Genomic DNA, 21,925 nt, shown 5'->3' with positions numbered 1-21,925 from the left:
ACGAAAAGGCCTTCGACTCGATTATAACTTCCCGTCATTATGGAGTGTGCTTGCCTTATGCACTATCAGAACAGTCGAAAGCCGGCGGGTGTAACCGAGCGGTTCTAGGCACTTCATCCTGGAACCACGCGACCGCTACGATCGCAGGTACGAATCCTGCCTCGGGCATGGATGTGTGTGATGTCCTTAGATTAGTTAGGTTTAAGTAGTTCTAAGTTCTAGGGGACGGATGACCTCAGATGTTGAGTCCCATAGTGTTCAGAGCCATTTGAACCATTTGAACAGTCGAAATGGGGTAAAAGGAACTTAGGCGCTACATTCGGCTAAAACCAACGAGCAAATCAGCTGTCACCGAGCACTGCCTCGAGCATGGTCTCAGTATCGTGTTATAAACGAATTTCTGTGACAATGTAATTAAGGTGTTTATCGAAATGAAGACGTCACAAAAAGGAATGAACTGGGAGGGTAATTACAATTTAAGCAAAATTTGGTATTCGGCGCTTAAATTGTGAAGATCGCTTGGGCGATCTCATCCATCGGAGGTGGAAAATTCTGACAGAATGTGCGTTTCGAGGAATAACAGAGCGGGCCCCGAGAAACAAAGACTTCACATACTGCTTACCGACCCGGCAGCGACTATGCATAATTAAATAGCTCGCAGCACATGAAGAAGCCGAGTAGGTAGGTCGCCAAAATATTGTGCAAAACAATGGAATCAAGGATTCGGCTGTACAGGCAAAAGCACACGTTAATCAGTCACGTCGAGGAAACCTGAGAGATTATAGTGCTTTAGAAGCTATCACCCCGTGCTGAATTCATTTAATTTTTTACTTCTATCAGAGTTGACATGCTCTGTGGCTGGATGGCACTGCCACTGTCATACAATAAATTCATAGATTCGATGCTTGATCAGTTCTAGGAGTTTTCTTGCCACTTAACGCGACGTTTACATTACTGTATTAATTGATTACGTGAAATATGACAAACTGTATCGTGGCCGAGTTTCCACATTTAACCATAGATCCATCTGTAGCTGGCTGGATGAGCTAATGATCAGGATGAATGATGGGAAATAAATACCAATTCCAGTAAAACCATTCCTAATGGCCTACAGCAGAAACCTTTCGATAACAGAAGCGTGAGCATGCAAGGGTAAAAGAACAACAACGTAAAACGTGCAGTTTATCAGCTATATGCTTACAATAACGGTAAGGCAGAAACAATCAAAAACAGGCAGTGCAGCAGAACTACAGGAAATATAAGGAAGATTAAGCTGGGTTAGCCTAGGGACAGGAATTTACGCCGCGTAGTAAGTAGTGCGTCGTCGTCTCGACAGCAACAAAATACCGAATGTGTTTACCGACAGGGAGTGTGTGCCAGCACTTTACATCAGGTGTGACTGGACAACCGGTTCTGAACGAGTCTAATACGTTGTACGCTGCGTTCTGGTGAAGCAACTGTTGCAAATCAGGTAAAGTTCGTGTGAGAAATAGGTACAAAATGTACTAAAAGCCGGAAAGGCGTTTCAATGTAGAGGAACATGTGGTGTCTGTACATATCTGTGTACACGACAGGACGAATGCAGATTTTAAAAATAAAATGGAGAAATAGGTGATTTGAATAGAATTTGGGAAACTTGCAAACAAGAAAAAATTAGTAAATAATAAAATAATGTTAGCGTAAGCAATTGTTCATCGAAAAAACACCACATTTGACCTTCATTTGTTTTTCGTTACTGATCCTTTTTTATTTGCAATATTTATCATTTCTGTTGGTAATATTTTCAGTTATAGATTTTAATAACGCTTTATTCTAACAAATTATAATACAGAACTGTCATCAAATTCAAAATACTGCAGTACTATCAGTATCTAAGTAAGTTGTTACGTTATTACTACCATCTTTACTAGAAGACATAAGCATCGGGAAGAACAGAACTGTAGTAACATGTTGATAAGAAAAGTGCGGTTCATTATTTTTTGTAAACAGTGACAGCAAACTTAAGTTCTGCTACTGAAGTAATCTGTGAGTCGACTACCCACATCAAGTCCTTAGTATAGAGCAAAGCTGCCTGTACCTGATGTTTTCCTGAGGAAACTTCTGAGTGATTTCCAGTCCATCAGTGCCATGTGGGTTAGCAGACAAGTATTTCTCTCTGAGCATATAGCTTAAATAACAACACAAAGCAATTATCAGTTTCGCAGTTTCAGTCTCTGTATTTATTGGAGTGAAGAAAATTCCGAAAGCGGTACACATTATTCGGAAGGCGCTTTCTGGAGCTCACCTCGCTCTACTCGATCTCTTGGATCTACCAACAATTGCTTTTTGAATACTGTTTCATGTCATGTTCGCGCAGTCCATACTATATAACACGTTGCAGCAAGAGCCTTGCGTAAGGGAGATGTGGTGGGGAAGGAAACGTAGTTTCATGTTGTACCAAACGTCCCAATTTCAGTTTTCTAAATATTAATGCATCACTCCGCCATGCTATACGAACCCACATCAGTAATCAAAAACGAGCAGTCGTCGCCAACCATGACAAGAAGCACATTAGAAAAATATTGTTTGTAGTTGAAGATCAAACTTACAGCATTTGCGGATGCCACCCATTTTACATGCTTTCCATGAATGGCCGTAGCACAGTTATTAAAACCCCTATCTGTCCAAAACTCCTACGCTTTTCATTCCGAGTCTGCTTAGCGAGGTAGAAATAGCGTACAAGCTTTTTTTCGAAGAGCTGTCAGTAGTTGTAGTACAAACGTGCATATAGCTGATGGAGTGAGGCGCCAGGCAAATGCCAATGACCGGTACGATTCTCCTGTGGTAATGAACCTGAAACGAAACTGATTTGCTTCCATAAATTTTTTCTATAACTGCCACACAACCCACCTTTAGTGTACAGTATATTAGCACTTTGGTTAAAGTAACAATATTTTGTTTGAACATTCTTAACAGACAGCACATATGGACTGATTGGTTAATGAGCTTCCGACTTCATTTTCCTGGAAAAATGGCTCTGAGCACTATGGGACTTAACATCTATGGTCATCAGTCCCCTAGAACTTAGAACTACTTAAACCTAACTAACCTATGGACATCGCACAACACCCAGTCATCACGAGGCAGAGAAAATCCCTGACCCCGCCTGGAATCGAACCCGGGAACCCGGGCGTGGGAGCCGGCCGGTGTGGCCGTGCGGTTAAAGGCGCTTCAGTCTGGAACCGCGTGACCGCTACGGTCGCAGGTTCGAATCCTGCCTCGGGCGTGGATGTGTGTGATGTCCTTAGGTTAGTTAGGTTTAAGTAGTTCTAAGTTCTAGGCGACTGATGACCTCAGAAGTTAAGTCGCGTAGTGCTCAGAGCCATTTGAGCCAACCGGGCGTGGGAAGCGAGAACGCTACCGCACGACCACGAGCTGCGGACTTCCTGGAAAACACAAGTGCGTTACGTATTTAAATTTTGCTTACATACCGACGCTGAACTAAATGTCTTGTTCGCACAGCGCAAAATTAATGTTCCTAGGAAAATCCCACTTCAGTGTTTTATGAACCGTCGATCTTAAAGAGGCAAACCACAAGCTCGGAAAGGACAAGGAAGGGAAACCATGCAAAACCTAAATCTGAATGGCTGGATGGGGCTGGAACTACTGTTCAAAAATGACTCTGAGCAATATGGGACTTAGCATCTGAGGTCATCAGTCCCCTAGAACTTAGAATTACTTAAACCTAACTAACCTAAGGGCATCACACACATCCATGCCCGAGGCAGGATTCGAACCTGCGACCGTAGCAGTCGCGCAGTTCCGGACTGAAGCGCCTAGAACCGCTCGGGCACCGCGGCCGGCTGGAACTACTGTCCCCGAGAATATCATTCCCGTGTTGAACCATTGTGCCACCTCGCTCGGTTTGAAGAATAGACTGAAATAAGACAGTTCATATAGAACAGTGCAATTTCCTCATTGCTGCACATGGGGAAGTTCTGTGGACGTCATTTTCCATCTTTTCCTCCTGCCTTAAATAACCTTCAGCTAATCCATATGAGACGTTGCGCAACTCAGCATATTACTGCCATCCAGGTGACATGCATTCACACACCAGGGAAACTTACATCGAAGCGAAGACTACGTCAAAGATTCTTAAACAGTTCTCGATGTGAGCTTTCTTAAATTTGTTCAACTAAGTTGTCATTACATTATCATAACCACAACGCTCAGGGAATCTGTGGCGTCTGCTTCGAATTCCACTCAATGCGTTATCACAAACGAGGGCGTGCTGAAAAGTAATACCACCGAATTTTTTTACGAGAAAATTCCCAAAGGTTTATAAAACCATCTCAGCTATGCATTTGCGTAATTGAAATAACATTTATCAGGTTACATCGTCCCATCATCGATATTAGCAGCACATCACTAATAATGACAACATACATATCATATCTGGATATATTCCGATGGGAAAAAATTATACATATTTTAGTTGACACTGTATGTCACGACAATGTCATCTGTTTGAGTAGTACGTATAGGACTTTCGGGGGTTTGTTAGACTGTATTACCACTAATATTATACAATAACCGTAAAATGAAAATGGTTATTAAATAAATTATAAGTTTTGTAACATAAGACATGCATTTTGAGTTTGTTATTATGTGCGATGTTAACATCAGCGTGGTACTGATAGTTGATCTGTTCAATAGTTGGCACATCTTTGCACTGCCTTAAATGCTTCACTGAATAGCCGCTGACCTACTCTGTTCAGAACATAAGTATACCACGCGAAAACGTCTGTGAGGTTACCTATGTAGGCTACCGCTCATATCAATGACGGAACGATGTACATCTGACGACTGTTATTCCAATTACGCAAATGCATAGCTGAATGGCATTGTAAGTGGTTTGTTACATTGATATAAGATGTGATGTATTTAATGCTGTTTCACGTAACAGCTGCTTACGTTAATGTTACATGCTTTGTTTTATGTATCTTTAGTCTTCTTTGTTACAGTGGAACCGATGATGGTCTGATCCTAGACCGAAATCGATAGTCTCTAATAAAATATACCGTTTCAGCTATGTGTTGCATAATGCAGCTCTTAACATTTTATTTAGTCTCTCATTCCCTAATTCCCTCAGCATCACTTCAATTTGACAGCATTCCATTATACTCCTTTCACTTTTGCTAGCCGGCCGCTGTGGCCGAGCGGTTCTAGGCGCTTCAGTTCGGAACCGCGCTGCTGCTACGGTCGCAGGTTCGAATCCTGCCTCGGGCATGGGTGTGTGTGATGTCATTAGGTTAGTTAGGTTTAAGTAGTTCTAAGTCTAGGGGAGTGATGACCTCAGATGTTAAGTCCCATAGTGTGTAGAGATATGTCAACCATTTGCACTTTTGTTACTATTCATCTTATAATCTCGTTTGAAGACAGCACTCATTCCGTTCCACAGATCTACGTACTTGCTCAGTGTGCATTTTGAATAACACGGGGGATAGATTACTTCGCTGCTTCACTACCTTCTTAACGACTGCTTCCCTTTCCTGTCCTGCGAGTCATAGCTGCAGTTTTCTCCCTTAAAAGATGTAGAGTATCTTCTGCCCCCTGTGTTTTGATCAGTGTTAAGGCCAGGATTTCATAATATTTTCCAGTAAACAGCGTCGAAAGCTTTCTCTAAATTTAGAAATGCTCTAAACGTAGACGTGCCGTACTTAAGTCTGTCGTCTAAGATACGTCATCTGGTCAGTATTGCCTCACGGGGTCGTACATTTCTCCGGAACTAAAATGGATCTCCCCAGAGGTCGAATATACCTGTCTTTCCATTCTTCTGCCTTTAATTCATGTAAGAATACCTATGAGTTACGAGTTTTTAACAGATGGTTAGATGTGAACCTGTCAGCCCTGCCTTTTTTAAATTGGACTTGTGAACAACATAACTGTCAAAATAGTATTTCGGTATAGTCGCCGTACACTAATAAACCTAGCAAATTAAATAGCGCCATGCCCTTTTTTTGTATCATCAAGCTACACTCCTCTGCTACTTTCTCACCTGTGCCAATTTCTTCACCTCAGTTTGTAATTACATAATTCATTCCATGTTTCGAATCTTTGGGCTAATTAACAACATATACTAAAGAACGAAGATTATTCAGTAGCACATCAACGACATAAAGTTTGCTGAATCGCGATTTCGCTGAATATTTGCAATACAGTACCACACCGCTTTCTTCCTTTGTTATCAATCCTGACGCTGTTAGAACGCAGACATTTTTTATATGTAGCTGGGAATCATGAATAGCCGCAATTGCAGCACTGATTAGTGATGCAGGCTTCCATTTGATTCCAGCGATAGCTATAAAATGAGTAAAAATGGTTGTTGCCGACGTTCGACTGAAGCGTAAAACAATTTCGGTCCAGCAGAATTAGAGCTATGCGTGTCTCACTCTACCGTTCTGCTGAATGCGACGTATCAGCGAAACGCGTGGAAAATAAAACAACTATTGTGACGCGCTGACGCTGGCTGTAAGCAAAATCGTTTCTGCAAAATGAATTTCGCTCCAAATTGCGAATGTATGTTGAGAGCAAACGACAGACTAGCGACAACCGCACGCCGATACGTCATTTTCTCAGCGGCAAAAGTTAACTTCATTTTGCCGAACAGACTTTATTTAATTTACTTTTCGATTACGATAGAATTTCGGGATTGCGATGCAGTTAGACAAGTAATGAGCTACATCGTTGCTGGTACTTTTATTGTGAGAAATTTTATAAATGTCGATTAACATCCGTCGACGATTCGTGGGAGATAACAGAAAGAATATTATGCATGCATTTTTTGTGTCCAGTGTCATCAACTTCTTCACATTGTTTACTGTTCCCACCGCAGATGACCACAACTGTCGTATATTTTTTTTTACGTGCTTATAAGATTCATTTCTTTTTCAGCTACAAAGTATTTGCAACTGAAGTCAGCGTCAGGCGGTATTATGATGGGTGGATGAACGTCTTATGCACGTGGTTTCCGGGTGCTATTGTAAGGGTACAATTCTTCTCGTATCTAAAGATATGTTGTCACTTACGTTATCAGTGGGCAGCGATTTATTTTACTGTTCTGACTATTAGAATTAATATACTGATCTTGAACTGAATGGTTTCTCAATGATTTACTTCACTTCTTCTTTCAGTGTGTGTGTAATGCGAATTAAATTACGAAGTTACTCTCTCTGCAACTATCGAGTCCTATCCTATATCCCTCAGTTGCGTGTAACATTACGGTATACTGATAATTTTTACACTCGAAAGTTGTCAATAATATTCGATCTTTGACAATAACATCCGACAGTCGGCAACACAAATCTAAACATTGCATCACAGCAAGTGTTCAGTTCGTAGTGCTATGAAATGTGGAAAAAACCCTAAGTCGCAATTATAAGAGGAGGAACGACATCAGGAATGGAACAGAGACGTAATATGTAGAAAATCGCCCACGCAACCTGTAAGTGGAATTTAAAATATTACTACATCATAGCAAAAACCAACCACCAGAACTGTTTATAACCTATAGGTACATTTCCCCAAAATGTAAACTAAATAGTAAAAATATGTACATTTTCCAGGCCACTGAAGATGCCTTACGGAGAATAAACGCGTATGAAACTAAAATTGTGTTTCATTCAGTTGCAGTCAGTCGATCCAAAAAATAAGAATTATCAATACTCTCTCTGGTTTATAAGAGACGTAGTTAAGACCTTGTTCTCATCACCAAGTTTTGTGAGGATTTACGTAATTTTTGCCAACGGCGTTGGCGCAGTGGTAACACCGGTTCCCGTCAGACCACCGAAGTTAAGCGCTGTCGGGCTGGGCTAGCACTTGGATGGGTGACCATCCGGTCTGCCGAGCGCTGTTGGCAAGCGGGGTGCACTCATCCCCTGTGAGGCAAACTGAGGAGCTACTTGATTGAGAAGTAGCGGCTCTGGTCTCGGAAACTGACATACGGCCGGGAGAGCGGTGTGCTGACCACATGCCCTCCGTATCGGTATCCAGTGACGCCTGAGGGCTGAGGATGACACGGCGGCCGGTCGGTACCGTTGGGCCTTCTAAGCCCTGTTTGGACGGAGTTACATAATTTTTGAATACGACTTCTGCGTAAGTTGTGCTGGGACTTTTTTCCTACAGTAGTCTTTCAATATTTTCGTTACAACTGATAAAACGGGGATTCCAGCGCCTTGGAAAATAAGTTGCCAATAGAAAAGTGCTTTGTCGACCTAACTGCAGGGATTGTGCTTCCTTATAGAAGAAGAATTGTGTCGTAAAATCTTTTTATTATTTTATCATACGATGCAAACAAAAACTATGTTTGATGCAACTGTGCCTGCCGGAGTGGCCGAGCGGTTCTAGGCGCCACAGTCTGCGCTGCGGTCGCAGGTTCGAATCCTGCCTCGGGCATGGATGTGTGTGATGTCCTTAGGTTGGTTAGGTTTAAGTATTTCTAAGTCTAGGGGACTGATGATCTCAGAAGTTAAGTCCCGTAGTGCTCAGAGCCATTTGAACCATTTTTTTATGCAACTGTGTGAATTTCTGCGTGGAGAAGATGAGGTTGTGAAAGACACTAAGGATTGTTCAGATGTTGCAGAACGACTGGTGGTGCTTCATCAGCGACCTAGCCATTTATCTGTCATGCTACTCGTCTGTTAAACCAACTGACTTTCGGATTAGAAGAGAGTTTTTCATTTCTTGGAGCGTAATTAAATTCTGTTTGCTTGTTTACTTCGATCTGTCTGAGTAACACAGTCTAGGCCACAACATACAGGAAGTCCAAAAAAAAAAAAAAAAAAAAAAAAAAAAGAAAAGAAAAAAAAAGCGACAGACTTTAGTGACAGGTTTCTTATACAGAATAAGGAAAAAATGTCTAGTACACTCGGGTTCTATAATACATACTCGTGCCTTAAGAGGTATGAGCACTTGTTCATCTTCGGTACTGTGAAACAGATATCTTCTACTCTAAGGTTTTTGCTTTACGTGTTTCGGGAGGAGGAAATATTGACTAAAACAAGGAAAAAAAAGTCAAGTAAATGCGGGATCTAAAATGCATACTTTAAGAGCTATGAGCAGTCGTTCATCTTCGGTAGCGTGGAACACATCTCTTCTGCTGAACAAGTGTCCATAGCTCTTGAGGTATGCGTTTTAGAGTCCTTGTTTACTAGACACGTTTTTTTGTTTTGGTCCAGAGCTTGCAAAAGAAGAGATGTATTTTATAGTATCGGAGATGAATAAGTGCTAGTATCTGTTAAAGTATGCGCTTTAGAGCCCTCTTTTACTAGAAACCTTTGTCTTGTTTTTGTGTAAGAAACCTGTGCCTAACGTTTATCGGTGTTTTTTTGGGACACCGTGTATTTATTTTTTATGATCAGTTTCAGCCACTAGAGGCCATCTTCAAATATGATTACCTATTTCTGTTCATCGACTTGGATGAATCTACACTGCAGTACTTCCCAGCTCGACTGAAATTATATTAGGAGATGAAAAGGTCAGCACAGGAGAGCAAGTCGTGGTGGGTCGCATTGAAACGCTAAGGACCCTGACGACTCAAAAACAGTGTTTGCAGCTGTGTGTCACGTCAGATAAAATGCTACAGCGCAGTTCTTGTCGCACTTTATACGACGCGCAAATGTGGGGAAGTGTACACTTTCACTGGAAAGCAACCACATCTCGCGGGCGCGTACACCGCTGCGTCGACACCTGTTTTGCTCCGGTTTGCGTGTAGGTACGCGGCGCAGTGATCGCTGTAGGAAAAACACGTACCGCTGGATGCTTGGCCGACCTCGACGTCGCAGAGGCGGCGAAATCTTTGCGGTCGGCGCCAGGATCGGCTAGCCGCTGGTCCACATCTTACGCCAGGTATGACGGATGCTGATGCTGCGCGTCGGTGGCAGCCTTAGCGGGACAGTGGTGGGTCGTATTCCTCTGAAGGTACTACGAAAGTTCGTCACATTCGATCTTTACCGTGAATTACTTATACATAACTACCCATTACAATTGCTGCACCAAGAAGAAATGCAGATGATAAACGGGTATTCATTAGAAAAATATATTATACTAGAACTGACATGTAGTTACATTTTCACGCAGTGTAAGTGCATAGATCCTGAGAAATCAGTACCCAGAACAACCACCTCTGGCCGTAATAACGGTCTTGATACGCCTGGGCATTGAGTCAGAAAGAACTTGGATGGCGTGTACGGGTACAGCTGCCCATGCAGCTTCAATACGATACCACAGTTCGTCAAGAGTAGTGACTGGCGTATTGTGACGAATCAGTTGCTCGGCCACCACTGACCAGACGTTTTCAATTGGTAAGAGATTTGGAAAATGTGCTGGCCAGGGCAATAGTCGAACATTTTCAGTATCCAGAAAGACCCTTGCAGGACCTGCAACATGCGGTCGTGCATTATCCTGCCGAAATGTAGGGTTTCGCAGGGATCGAATGAAGGGTGGAGCCACGGGTCGTAACACATCTGAAATGTAACGACCACTGTTCAAAGTGCCGTCAGTGCGAACAAGAGGTGACCGAGATGTGTAACCTATGGCACCCCATACCATCACGACGGGAGATAAGCCACTATGGCGATGACGAATACACGCTTCCAATGTGCGTTCACCGCGATGTCGCCCAACACGGATGCGACCATCATGATGCTGTATACAGAACCTGGATTCAGCCGAAAAAATGACGTTTTGCCATTCGTGCACCCAGGTACGTCGTTGAGTACACCATCACAGGCGCTTCTGTCTGTGATGCAGCGTCAAGGGTAACCGCATCCATGGTCTCCGAGCTGATAGTCCATGCTGCTGCAAACGTCGTCGAACTGTTCGTGCAGATGGTTATTGTCTTGCAAAGGTCCCCATCTATTGACTCAGGGATCGAGACGTGGCTGCACGATCCGTTACAGCCATGCGGATAAGATGCCTGTCATGTCGACTGCTAGTGATACGAGGCCGTTGGGATCCAGCACGGCGTTCCGTATTACCCTCCTGAACCGACCGATTCCATATTCTGCTAGCAGTCATTGGATCTCGACCAACGCGAGCAGCAATGTCGCGATACGATAAACCGCAATGGCGATAGGCTACAATCCGGTCTTTATCAAAGTCGGAAACGTGATGGTACGCATTTCTCCTCCTTACACGAGGCATCACAACAACGTTTCACCAGGCAACGCCGGTCAACTGCTGTTTGTGTTTGAGAACTCGGTTGGAAACTTTCCTCATGTCAGCACGTTGTAGGTGTCGCCACCGGCGCCAACCTTGTGTGAATGCCCTGAGAAGCTAATCATTTGCATGTCACAGCATCTTCTTCCTGTCGGGCAAATTTCGCGTCTTTAGCACGTCATCCTCGTGGTGTAGCAGTTTTAATGGCCAGTAGTGTATAATTGGCCCCCATTTTATCGATGACAATCTAAATGGTGAAATGTATGCTGATTTCCTACGTAATGTTCTACCGATGTTACTATAAGATGTTTCACTGCATGACAGGATGGCGATGTACATTCAATATGATGGATGTCCGGCACATAAGTCGTGTGCGGTTGAAGCGGTAATGAATAGCATAGCGTACCACGGCCCGCACGTTCACCGGATCTGACGTCCCCGGATTTCTTTCTGTGGGGAAAGTTTAAGGATATTTGCTATCGTGATCCACCGACAACGCTTGGCAATATGCGTCAGCACATTGTCAATGCATGTGCGAACATTGCGGAAGGCGAACTACTCGCTGTTGAGATGAATGTCGTTACACGTATTGTCAAATGTATTGAGGTTGACGGACATCATTTTGAGTATTTATTGCATTAATGCGGTATTTACTGGTAATCACGCTGTAACGGCATGCGTTCTCAGAAATGATAAGTTCACAAAGGTAGATGTATGACAATGGAACAACTGAAATAAAATGTTCATACTTACCTACCTGTTACCAACTGTTCGTCTAAAATTGTGAGCCATATGTTTGTGACTATTACAGCGTCATCTATCACAAAGCGACAATAGTGGTCCAACTAAAACATTCATATTTCTTTATGTACTACACGAATATGTAATAAAAAATGGGGTTTCCTATCTAAAAGAAAAACAAACGCAGTTGATATCCGTTTGACCTATGGCAGCGCCATCTAGTGGGCCAACCATAGCGCCATCTGGTTTCCCCCTTCAAGGTAGACAAGTTTCGTTCTTTGTAGTTTTATTGTTTGATGCTTATTTTGTGAGCCGGTCACGATCAATGGACCACCCGGTATAAGTGTAATTAACTAGGTACATGTTGAACGATTCTTTTATCGAAATAATGTGGAACGAGTCAGATTACGGGATACGTATTACTGATTAATGTTGACATTAAGGAACACATCATCATTTTATTCCCACTCATGCAAACTGGATACCAGTTTTTAAAAGAAATTCGTCAGTGGAACAGAAGAAGTTCAACCAGTTGCCGCGCCTTTACCGTTGTGTCCCACCCTCTCTCCATCTCCACACCCTCCATCTCCTTTCCCAACGCAACTTCCACCCCTCCCGGATGATGAGCTTCGCCCTGACATCTACCCTCCCTACCAACTCTAACCCCATCTTCCTGCCTCCTCCTCAGGGCTCCCTCTCCTCCCTCCTCCTGAGCGGCTTCCCCCTCCTACTCCCCCTCCATTTCTTGTGCCTCCTTTCAGTGTCTCTGCGCTCCCTCCTGCCCTGTCTTCCCTCTTCCTCTCCCTCCTCACGTGTCTCCTGCCTCTTCGTGAACCCACTGATGCCCCTCCTCTCTTCATCCCGCCACTTCCCATGCTGCCCCATGCTCTCCTTTTCCATCCTCTCTGCCCTTTCCCTCGCCAGGTCCCGCCTGGCAGTTTTATTCTTCGTCGTGTGTGCTCCAAGTGGGTTTTAAGTGTGTTGTTCCGGAGTGTTTTTACTACTGTGGCCGACTTTTAACGTGTGCATGTCCATTCAGTGTCTTCTCTGAGTTTTGAAGACTCGCCAACTGTGTTTTTTAACTTTCTGGTGACGTTTAACTGTCCTCCATGAACGTCTCCGTGTTAGTCAATTTTTTACTTCCATTTTCTCCCATTATTCTGTTTTAAGTTCCCCTTTCTCGCCTTATGTATGTAACATTTTATTCTTATTTTAAGTTGTTATGTCACTCGGCTGAAGAGCGGCGGATTGTGCCGCTGACAGCCCTCCCCTACCCATATGGGTCAGGGGAATGAAATCACAATAAAGAAAAAAACAAAAAAAAAAAGAAAACAGAAGAAGTTGTGTGGGATGATTTTAAATTAAAAACTCTTACGTCAGTACGTCCACCTAGTTCGTGTCGCACGCCGCACGTTGCCTAGCGTGTGGTTTCTGACCGCGATCACAAGTGTCCTATCTCTGAAGAATGGACTAAAGAAACGTTTCAGAGGTAGTCTCGTAGGGAAAAGTGAGTTTGGCATTTTGCCTACGCCTGTGGCGGTACCGCTTGCGATCAGCAAGTAGCCACCTGATGGGATCCGCGGTGTTCCGGAGCGCGGCGCTGTGGTGTGCGGATGCGACGCGTCGGCCCGGCCAGAAGGGCTGGTGCGGCGGCGGCGGCGGCGGCGGCCGCGGGGTGCCGTGCTCTTGCGACCGGCGCTCTGATTTCCAGCGCAATTTCCTCCGCTAAATTGGTTGAGCGGTCATCAGAGCAGAGCGGCGGCCGGTGTGCGCGGGTATCGGCCCGGGGACCCCCAGGGCGCGCGCGGCTCGTTTTACCCGCTGGGAGCAGTGATTGGGCTGTCCGTTTATGTCAGGGCCGCCTCCCCGGGAGCGCCGCCATTAGCGCGGGGGCGGCCGGGGCCGCGCTGCAAGCCGCCTCCGCCGCCCCCGCCACCGCGGAAAGCAGACATCGTGCGCGCTCATTTGCCGAGTCGTCATCGGGTGCGCTGCTGCTCTGACAGGTATGACACACGTAGAGAAATGGAATGGGACGTCAACAACGATTCTCCGCGAGTAATTCATCTGGCGAGAGCACCGAGCGACAACGCCGTGTATTGGCTGTCTCATACGGCTTGTCTGAAGTCGATGCTGCCGCAGCATTTTTTTTTTAGGGTAGAGGGGGGGGGGGGGGCGGGAGAGAGTCATTGATCTTCTGAATGGTTTGATACGTCGTCACGAATTTCTCTCCTGTGCCAACCTCTTCATGTCGGAGTAGCACTTGCCCCACCGTCCTCAGTTGTGTTTTGGGCGTATTCCTGCCTCTGTGTTCCACCACAGGTTTTACCCTCTACAACTCCCTCAAGTAATCAAGTACCATGGAGGTTATTTGTCCATATATATATATATATATATATATATATATATATATATATATATATATATATATATATATATATATATATAATTAATTAATTAAAATTGCTACACCACGAAGATGACGTGCTACAGACGCGAAATTTAACCGACAGGAAGAAGATGTGATACGCAAATGATCAGCTTTTCAGAGCATACACACAAGGTTAGCGCCGGTGGCAACACCTACAACGTGCTGACACGAGGAAAGTTTCCAACTGATTTCTCATAGACAAACAGTAGTTGACCGGCGTTGCCTGGTGAAACGTTGTTGTGATGCCGCGTGTAAGGAGGAGAAATGCGTACCATCACGTTTCCGACTTTGTTAAAGGTCGGATTGTAGCCTATCGCGATTGCGGTTTATCGTATGGCGACATTGCTGCTCGCGTTGATCGAGATCCAATGACTGTTAGCAGAATATCGAATCAGTGGGTTCAGGAGGGTAATACGGAACGCCGTGCTGGATCCCAACGGCCTCGTATCACTAGCAGTCGAGATGACAGGCATCTTATCCGCACGGCTGTAACGGATCGTGCAGCCATGTCTCAACAAATGGGGACGTTTCCAAGACAACAACCATCTGCACGAACAGTTCGACGACGTTTGCAGCAGCATGGAGTATCAGCTCGGAGACCATGGATGCGGTTACCCTTGACGCTGCATCACAGACAGAAGCGCCTGTGATGGTATACTTAACGACCAATCTGGATGCACGAAAGGCCAAACCTCATTTTTTCTGATGAATCCAGGTTCTGTTTACAGCATCATGATGGTCGCATCCGTGTATTCGTCATCGCTATACTGGCGTATCACCCAGCGTGTTGGTATGGGGTGCCATAGGTTACACGTCTCGGTCACCTCTTGTTCGCATTGCCGGAACTTTGAACAGTGGACGTTACTTTCAGATGTGTTACGACCTGTGGCTCTACCCTTCATTCGGTCCCTGGGAAAGGATAGTGCACGACCGCATGTTGCAGGTCCTGTTCGGGCCTTTCTGGATACAGAAAATGTTCGACTGCTGCCGTGGCCAGCACATTCCTCAGATCTCTCACCAATTGAAAACGTCTGGTCAATGGTGGACGAGCAACTGGCTCGTCAGAATACGCCAGTCAGTACTCTTGATGAACTGAGGTATCGTGTTGAAGCTGCATGGGCAGCTGTACCTGTACACGCCATCCAGCTCTGTTTGACTCAATGCCCTGATGTATCAAGGCCGTTATTACGGCCAGAGGTGGTTGTTCTGGGTACTGATTTCTCAGGATCTATGCACACAAATTGCGTGAAAGTGTAATCACATGTCAGTTCTAGTATAACATATTTGTCCAATGAATACCCGTTTATCATCTGCATTTCTTCTTGGTGTAGCAAATTTAATGACCAATAGTGTATATGTCGTGTGACTAGGGCGTCCCGTCGGGTTGACCGTTCGCCTGGTGCAGATTTTGCGATGCCACTCCACTTCGGCGACTTGCGCGTTGATGGAGCTGAAATGATGATCATTAGGACAACAGAACACCCTGTCCCTGAGCGGAGAAAATCTCCGACCCAGCCGGGAATCGAACTCGGGCCCTTAGGATTGACATTCTGTCGCGCTGACCACTCAGCTACCGGGGGTGAACAAACAAGTTGTGGAGAAATGGTTCAAATGGCTCTGAGCACTATGGGACTCAACTGCTGTGGTCATAAGTCCCCTAGAACTTAGAACTACTTAAACCTAACTAGCCTAAGGACATCACACACATCCATGCCCGAGGCAGGATTCGAACCCGCGACCGTAGCGGTCGTGCGGTTCCAGACTGAAGCGCCTTTAACCGCGCGGCCACTCCGGCCGGCAAGTGTGGAGAGTCGTTAATCTTCTAAATAGTTTGATTCGGTCAGTGACCAATTCCTCTCCTGTGCGAACGACTTCATCTCAGAGTAATACTCACACCTTTCTTCTTAATTATTTTTTGGGTATATTCCAATCTCTTTCTTGCCCTATAGCTTTTACGCTGCACAGCTACTTCACGTAATGAAGTATTACGGAGGTTATTCAAACATGTTCTACCATCCTGTCTCTCGTTCTTGTCAGTATTTCTCCACAGGTTCATCTAGAGTCGGTGGGGAACCTGCTCATTTCGTATCCAGGTTAAATAGTTTTAAAAAACGCGATGGGAAATGTCTTTAGCATTACTCTTTGACTACAGGTCATGAGCTGTATCCCAAACATCTAAATTGTGTGGGGTTTGTAACACAGCAGTCTATGGTTGTGGAGAAGAAGGTGCCCCCGTTCATGTCGTTTTCAGTTGGCCCGTTTCCAGGCAGAGGTCTCTGGGATTTGGGAAGAACTGTAAAAGACAAAAATTTATGTACTACTTTTAATTTTGTTGTACGTCGCCTACCAAAAAATATGCTCCTTAACTTACAATCTTTAAAATCAAGTGGACAATACGAATATCAAACTCTCATCAGAAGATAAAGAAGTATTACCTCCCAAGTCACGAAAACTGACAACAGCCGGGAGAGCGGCGTGCTGACTTCATGCCCCTCCATATTCGCATGAAATGCAGCCTGTTAGCTGAAAATGACATGGAATCGGTATTTACCGTTGGGACTGTTCGCCCTTCTCTGCCTATTCGGACGGAGTTTCCTTGTTTATAAGAAGTGTTACCTCCACAGTAGAGAATTTCCTTCACAGTAGACAAATGTAAGCAGGATTAGTATGTAATTAAGGTAAACTAAAAGTGAAATGCAATGGTCACCCTCATGGGTATGACAGAAATGGCGATACGTGGCCTTACGTTATCTTGTTGAAAGGTAACTAGAGGTGTTCGTATTGTATACCCCATGGCACCCTATTCCACCACACCAAAGACTAGGCCTGTAAGGCGCTAACGAATACAATTTGCCTACGTTCGTTCTCCTTGCAGCCCGCGCATACCGATACGTCCATCGTGGTGGTGTACACAGAACTGGGACCCGTCTGAAAAGAGCACTTGGTGCCACTCCTGATCCAGTGCTATCGTTGGGCGCAACACAGACGGCGCGTCTCTCTATCTGCTGCCGAAACAAGGGAAACCACGACAGTGATCGCCGTGTTGATAGAAGTACACCGCACACATCGTCGAATTCTACGTGTGGATATTTATCGTACTGCAAACGGGCGCATTCCCTGACCCAACGTGCTGACGTGCTTCTACGACCCTGCGCGACCGAGAGAACAATATCTACATCTGTGTATATGCTCTGCAAACCACAATACAGTGCATGGCGGAGGGTAATTTGTACCACTGCCAGACATTCCCTTTCCCGTCCCATTAGCAAATTGTCAGAGAGAAAAACGACTGTCTCTATGCCTTCGGGCGACACCTGATTTCTCTTATCTTCGCTGTTCTTACTCGAAATGTGCGTTGGCCTCAGTAGACACACAATTACTAAAATATTCCTTTCGGAAGGATTTCACATTAAAATCCAACATTTCGTCCCCATCTCGGGGACATCGCAGCTTCTTTGAGTGTCCAGTACACATCCTGGCTCGTTACGGCTGCAGCATAATTCCTTTTACGCCCGCCCTCACAGTGGCGTGACCTCACGTGCTGTGAATACCTCGGCACAACTAACCGTTGTCGGTTGCTGTCGCCCGCTGATGCTCTCACCCCATGGAGGATCACTCATACACATGCTTTTCAGACGGGGTCCAGATGTCATGTAATTTCACGCTCTGCTCCTCCTTATTGAACTTCCTGGGGTGTTAAACAATCTCTATGGCCTCTCTGTACAGCCTTTCATTGTATCCACTTGTAGCCGCGCGGGATTAGCCGAGCGGTCTAAGGCGTTGCAGTCATAGACTGTGCGGCTGGGCCCGGCGGAAGTTCGAGTCCTCCCTCGGGCATGGGTGTGTGTGTGTGTGTTCGTCCTTAGGATAATTTAGGTTAAATAGTGTGTAAGCTTAGGGACTGATGACCGTAGCAGTTAAGTCCCATAGGATTTCACACCCATTTGAACATTTTTTTTTATCCACTTGTGGATGCCAGTACTTGAGTCCTATCAAAATGAATCTGCCAGGAAGTTTCATATCAGCGCACACTCCGCTGCAGAGTGAAAATCTCATTCTGGAAATATCCCCAGGCTGTGGCTAACCCATATCTCCGCAATATCCTTTCTTTGAGTGCTAGTTCTGCAAGGTTCGCAGGAGAGCTTCTGTAAAGTTTGGAAGGTAGGGGACGAGGTACTGGCAGAAGTAAAGCTGTGAGGACGGGGCGTGAGTCGTGCTTGGGTAGCTCTGGTGGTAGAGCACTTGCCCGCGAAAGGCGAAGGTCTCGAGTTCGAGTCTCGGTCCGGCACACAGTTTTAATCTTCCAGGAAGTTTCAAAATGAATGTGGTGGTCTCCTGGCTGCAAAGCACATTAGGCAACAACTGATCTGTTAGTCTCTCGCTTTCTACAGTTCCTCTTGTACGCTTACAGCCGTTTATGGACTGTTCTTTTTGTAGTATCCACGCACACCTCCCCACACTACACGGATCCCATAAATTCCTGCTTCTTCCAGCAGTTCTGAGAGCGTCCTTGGCCAGTTTTAGGCGATCCTGTATTTTCTGGATGCGGTTAGTTATATCCTTAACGAAACGCGGGGAAGCTTTCGAGTGAATCGCTACAATTTTTGTTCGGCGGACTCAATGTTCCATGAAAGGCTGTACAGAGATCCCACAGAGACTGGTAGGCACACCAGGAATTTCATTACGCAGGAGGAGGGCATGAAACTGAATGATTTCTTGATGCCGGTGCTGAAGAAGGTGTGTTCGAGTCTTCCACATGGGATAACAACAGCGGGTTACGAGGCCAACAAAGGCCAGCTGCGCCCGGATATTCGAAGAATGTGACATCACGTCACTGCACACAGAGCTAACGAGATATACGGGCGCTGCAACGACCTTGTGACGTCACACTACTAGGCTTGTCCGCCACACTTCGGAACGTTCGGCTCCGTGCAGCGCCCACGGGAAATCAATGTTTAATTGAAAAGGTCTTAATTTTGTCGTGGGATACCGAGAACTTGAAAGCATTTAAACACGCAGTCAAGAATTACCAAACTCGACTGTAATAATTATTCGCTAGCTGCCGGAGACGGCTGCTGGCACTCGTAGGACCTGTAGTGTCACGTACTGTGGCGTACGAGCGCGGCCGGTCTTTCTCGTGAGTCTTGACTGCACAGGAGCACGCGTAAACGGAGTTATGCTGCAGTCAGTAGTGAGCCAGGGTGTGAATCAGACACAGAAAGAAGCTACGATACCCCCTGAAAATGTTCTCGGCAGATGGGGCGAAACGTTGGGCTTTAAAGTGAAGTCCATCCGAAAATGGTTCAGGTGGCTCTGAGCACTATGGGACTTAACTTCTGAGGTCATTAGTCTCCTAGAACTTAGAACTAGTTAAACCTAACTAACTTAAGGACATCACACACATCCATTCCCCAGGCAGGATTCGAACCTGCGACCGTAGCGGTCGCTCGGCTCCAGACTGTAGCGCCTAGAACCCCACGGGCACTACGGCCGGCGGCAGGAGCGTCAAGTTGGCACACAAGCAATGACAGGATATTATATTCGTTTTTTTCACCGTGTCTCAGTTGGTTCATTTAATTCAACTTGTGCTTCAATCTAGCACAAAGCCGTTTTACAGTTTTCAAAATGCTGTAAAAGGAAAATTGTAAGGTCAATAACAATTCCTTATTCACATGTAGAATCGTGCATTCTCGGACTATACACTCAATTTTGCTTATCTTGTTATGTTGTTGTCGTAGTCTTCCGAAGACTGGTTTGATGCAGCTCTCCATGCTGCTCCTACCCCGTGATTGATAATATACAATTTACTAATTTATTTGTTTGTATATCTCTGTTATCAGAGAATCTTTTTAGAGTTGTAATTCTCAAGATTTATAACTACAAAGACTGATTTGACGCAGTCTCCATGCTGCTCAAGCCTGTGCAAGCCTCTTCATCTCCGAATAACTGCTGCAACCTATAGCCTTCTGAATGTCCTTACCATAGTCATTTGTTGTTCTCCCTCTATAATTTTTACGCCTCACCCTTCCCTCCAATACCAAATTGGTGAGGCCTCGATATCTCAGAATGCGTCCTATCAACTGACCCTTTCTTCTACTCAGATTGTGCCACAAATTTGTTTTCTCTTTAATCCTGTTCAGTACCTGCTCATTAGGTACGTGATTTACCCACCCAATCTTCAGAATTCTTCTGTAGCAACCTATTTCAAAAGATTGTATTCCCTTCTTGTGTAAACCGTTTATCGTCCATGTTTCACTTCCATACATGACTACAAATGGTTCAAATGCCTCTGAGCACTATGGGACTTAACTTCTGAGGTCATGAGTCCCCTAGAACTTAGAACTACTTAAACCTAACTAACCTAAGGACATCACACATATCCATGCCCGAGGCAGGATTCGAACCTGCGACAGTAGCGGTCGCGCGGTTCCAGACTGTAGCGCCTCGAACCGCTCGGCCACCCCGGCCGGCATACATAACTACAGTCTATACACAAACTTTCAGAAAAGACTTTCTAACATTTAAATCAATATCTTCAGAAATACTTTTCTTGCCATTGTCAGTCTACATTTTATATCCTCTCTGCTACGGTCATCATCAGTTATTTTACTGCCCAGATAAAGAAACTCATCTCCTACTTTAAGTGTCTCGTTTTCTGATCTGATTTCGTCAGCATCACCTGATTTAATTCGACTTCATTCAATGATCCTTGTTTTGCATTTGTCGATGTTCATCCTATAGCCTCCTTTCAAGACACAGTCCATTCCATTCAGTTGCTCTTCGAAGTCCTTTACTGTATCTGACAGAATTACAATGTCGTCGGCAAACGTCTAAGTTCCGAACTTTAATGCCTACTCCAACTTTTTATTTTGTTTCCTCAACTGATTGCTCAACGTACCGATTGAATAACATCAAGAATAGGCTACAGTCCTGACAACATCAAGAATCGGCTCACTCCTTTCTCAATCATAGCTTCCCTATCGCGCACTTCGACTCTTTTAACTGACATCTGGTTTCTGTAGAAGTTGTAAGTAGCCTTTCGCTCCTCACTTGTCATGGTACCCTTATAGATAGGCTGAAGATGCCTCATGAAGCCGAAACGCGTTGCTGATAAAAGAAAAACGCTGCAACCAAGCCTTTTTTTTTAATTCAAATATTTTAGGTGCGGTTGCTGTATCAGACGACCTTATGGAGTAGAAGATATTTTACGAAGTGATAATCAAACAGTTCAAATGGCTCTGAGCACTATGGGACTTAACATCTGAGGTCATCAGTCCCCTAGACTTAGAACTACTTAAACCTAACTAAAGTAAGGACATCACACACATCCATGCCCGAGGCAGGATTCGATCCTGCGACCGTAGCAGCAGCGCAGTTACTGACTGAAGCGCCTTGAACCGCTCGGCCACAGCGGCCGACTGAAATGATATTCCTTTCCATAAGTAAGCAGTTAATAATTTTCATGCCAATGTAATGTCATTGCATTGCGTTCTTCATTGTTTTTTAGTTTCAATGGTCAGCAATGTATTCAGGTCTGGCTCACATTCCACGCCCACCACT

General features: G+C 45.0%; 1 protein-coding gene and 1 pseudogene across 1 annotated transcript in view; one reads left to right on the top strand and one right to left on the bottom strand.

Moving 5' to 3' along the window:
* LOC126456594 (protein lozenge-like) overlaps window positions 1–21,925 on the bottom strand; it is a 739,855-nt gene that overhangs the window by 261,248 nt on the left and 456,682 nt on the right. The gene's annotated exons all lie outside the window — the stretch shown is intronic.
* LOC126458668 (5S ribosomal RNA) lies at window positions 7,780–7,897 on the top strand (annotated as a pseudogene).

The sequence above is a fragment of the Schistocerca serialis genome, chromosome 2 (assembly GCF_023864345.2).
Source record: "Schistocerca serialis cubense isolate TAMUIC-IGC-003099 chromosome 2, iqSchSeri2.2, whole genome shotgun sequence".
Classification (NCBI taxonomy): domain Eukaryota; kingdom Metazoa; phylum Arthropoda; class Insecta; order Orthoptera; family Acrididae; genus Schistocerca; species Schistocerca serialis.
Note: the sequence above shows the minus strand (reverse complement) of the source record. Positions and strands in the feature narration are given on the sequence as shown.